General features: G+C 34.4%; 1 non-coding gene across 1 annotated transcript; it reads right to left on the reverse strand.

Moving 5' to 3' along the window:
* Positions 1-3,257: 3,257 nt before the first annotated feature.
* LOC148551018 (small nucleolar RNA R71) lies at positions 3,258-3,365 on the reverse strand. Its single transcript, XR_015893367.1, has one exon. It is a non-coding gene; the product is annotated as a small nucleolar RNA R71 (small nucleolar RNA).
* Positions 3,366-3,616: the final 251 nt, after the last annotated feature.

Below are 3,616 nucleotides of genomic sequence, written 5' to 3' on the forward strand. Positions count from 1 at the left end.
TCTCACTTATAAACGCGTGCCTGACAAACACTTCCGTTCTACATGCAAACAAGCTAGAATGAGTATCTCTTAGATATCTAATACAAAGGACTGAGTCCGAGTTATTAGTATCTTCGTGGTATAAGTTAGAACCCATGGATGGCCATTCCTGAGATCCGGAAAGTCTAAACCTTGTCTGTGGTATTCCGAGTAGGATCTGGGAAGGGATGGCTGTGACGAACTTCAAACTCGCGAGTGCTGGGCGTAGTGACAGACGCAAAAGGAGGGTGAATCCTACTCCAGTATGATCGAGAACCTCAGATGATTAGCCGTGCCATGACAGAGCATTTGGACCTTTTTCACAAGAGGATGGGATGTAGCCATTGACAACGGTGATGCCCTTACATAAAGCTTGCCATGGAAAGGAGTAAGACTGATTGGATGAAGACAGCGGGAAAGCAGAGAGTCAGAGGAACGAAAGCATCTCTATACGCTTATCTGAAATTCTCACCAATGATATACATAAGTATTTCTATCTTTATTTTCTGTTTATTTATTATTATTATTCGAAAACTCCATAACCATTTGATATCCGCCTGACTGAGATTTACAAGGTGACCATAGCTTGCTTCAAGCCGACAATCTCCGTGGGATCGACCCTTACTCACGTAAGGTTTTATTACTTGGACGACCCAGTGCACTTGCTGGTTTGTTGTGCGAAGTTGTGAAGTTATATTTAGACATGGTATTGTGCACCAGTTGTTGGCGCCATTGCCAGGGAGAGAATGAACAAATTTTGCAACCTCAGAGTAACAATTTCGCATACCAAGTTTTTGGCGCCGTTGCCGGGGAGAGAACGAACAACAAATTTTACAACCTCTGAGATCACAATTTCGCATACCAAGTTTTTGGCGCCGTTGCCGGGGACTGTTCGAGTTTGGACAACTGACGGTTCATCTTGTTGCTCAGATTAGGTAATTTTCTTTTTGTTTTATTTTCAAAAAATTTTCAAAAAAAAAAATCTTTCAAAAATTTTCCATCTGTTTTCGAAGATTATTCTAAAATTTTTTAAGAATGAATTCTAGTGTTTCATGAAGCATGTTGAAGCCTGACTGGCTGTAAAGCCATGTCTAAATCCATTTGGATTGGGGCTTCCAACCCAACATTATCAAGAGCAAGCTAGTTGTTGCTAATCCACCTGCTGCTGTTCCTGATCCACCTGATTTACATGCTAGAGCTTGACTGGCTATTAAGCCATGTCTAACCCTCAGATTGGAGCTTTAGACTAAGAGTGCAAGATTTCTGAAATTCATATTAAAAAAATTTTGGAATCCTTATTTTTCTTTTTCAAATAATTTTCGAAAAATCCAAAAAAAAATATCATAAAATCATAAAAATCAAAAATATTTTGTTTCTTGTTTGAGTCCTGAGTCAAATTGTAAGTTTAGTGTCAATTGCATATTCATTTTGCATTTTTCGAAAAAAAAATCATGCATTCATAGTGTTCTTCATGATCTTCAAGTTGTTCCTGGCCAGTCTTCTTGTTTGATCTTGATGTTTTCTTGTTTTGTGTCTTTTCTTGTTTTTCATGTGCATTTTTGCATTCATTGTGTCTATACATGAAAAATTTCTAAGTTTGGTGTCTTGCATGTTTTCTTTTCTTGAAAATTTTTCAAAAATAAGTTCTTGATGTTCATCTTGACATTCAAAGTGTTATTGGTGTTCATCTTGACATTCATAGCATTCTTGCATGCATTCATTGTTTTGATCCAAAATTTTCATGCATTGCATCATTTTCATGTTTTTCTCTTTCATCATTAAAAATTCAAAAATAAAAAAAATATCTTTTCCTTTTTCACTCACAAATTTCGAAAATTTAAGTTGACTTTTTCAAAACTTTTTAAAACTTAGTTGTTTCTTATGAGTCAAATCAAATTTTTAATTTAAAAATCTTATCTTTTTCAAAATCTTTTTCAAAAATCAAATCTTTTTCATTTTTCTTATTTATTTTCAAAAATTTTAAAAATATTTTTCAAAAATCTTTTCTTAATTTTATCTTATAATTTTCGAAAATATTCTCATTAATTAATGTTTTGATTCAAAAATTTCAAGTTTGTTACTTGCTTGTCAAGAAAGATTCAAACTTTAAGTTCTAGAATCATATCTTGTGATTTCTTGTGAGTCAAGTCATTAATTATGATTTTAAAAATCAAATCTTTTTCAAAACTAATTATAATCATATCTTTCTATCATATCTTTTTTTTAAAAAAAAATCTTATCTTTTTCAAAAATTTGATTTTCAAATATCTTTTCTAACTTCTTATCTTCTTATCTTTTCAAAATTGATTTTCAAATATTTTTCAACTAACTAATTGACTTTTTGTTTGTTTCCTATCTTTTTCAAAACTACCTAACTAACTCTCTCTCTCTAATTTTCGAAAATATCTCCCTCTTTTTCAAAAATTCTTTTTAATTAACTAATTGTTTCAAATTTTAATTTTAATTTATTTCTTCTTTTACTTTTCGAAAATCCTCTCTCTCTCTCATCTCCTTCTATTTATTTATTCATCTACTAACACTTCATCTCACCCAAATTCGAACCCCCTCTTCCATCTGTGTTCGAATTTTCCCTTCTTCCCTTCTTCACATTACATTCTTTTCTTCTTCTACTCACACAGGGGAACCTCTATACTTGGGCAAAAAGGATCCCTATTATTATTATTTTTCTGTTCCCTCTTTTTCATATGAGCAGGAGTAAGGACAAGAACATTCTTATTGAAGCAGATCCAGAACCTGAAAGGACTCTGAAGAGGAAACTAAGAGAAGCTAAAATACAACAATCCAGAGATAACCTTACAGAAATTTTTGAACAAGAAGAGGATATGGCAGCCGAAAATAATAATAATGCAAGGAGGATGCTTGGTGACTTTACTGCACCTAATTCCAAATTACATAGAAGAAGCATCTCCATCCCTGCCATTGGAGCAAACAATTTTGAGCTTAAACCTCAATTAGTTTCTCTGATGCAGCAGAACTGCAAGTTTCATGGACTTCTATCTGAAGATCCTTTTCAGTTCTTAACTGAATTCTTGCAGATATGTGATACTGTTAAGACTAATGGAGTAGATCCTGAAGTCTACAGGCTCATGCTTTTCCCTTTTGCTGTAAGAGACAGAGCTAGAATATGGTTGGATTCTCAACCTAAAGATAGCCTAAACTCTTGGGATAAGCTGGTCAAGGCTTTCTTAGCCAAGTTCTTTCCTCCTCAAAAGCTGAGTAAGCTTAGAGTGGATGTTCAAACCTTCAGACAGAAAGAAGGTGAATCCCTCTATGAAGCTTGGGAGAGATATAAGCAACTGACCAAAAAGTGTCCTTCTGACATGCTTTCAGAATGGACCATCCTGGGTATATTTTATGATGGTCTGTCTGAATTAGCTAAGATGTCATTGGATACTTCTGCAGGTGGATCCATTCACCTAAAGAAAACGCCTGCAGAAGCTCAAGAACTCATTGACATGGTTGCTAATAACCAGCTCATGTACACTTCTGAGAGGGATCCAGTGAGTAATGGGACGCCTCAGAAGAAGGGAGTTCTTGAAATTGATACTCTGAATGCCATATTGGCTCAGAATAAAAT

This window comes from Arachis ipaensis, chromosome B7, assembly GCF_059453495.1.
Source record: "Arachis ipaensis isolate K30076 ecotype BB chromosome B7, ASM5945349v1, whole genome shotgun sequence".
NCBI lineage: Eukaryota > Viridiplantae > Streptophyta > Magnoliopsida > Fabales > Fabaceae > Arachis > Arachis ipaensis.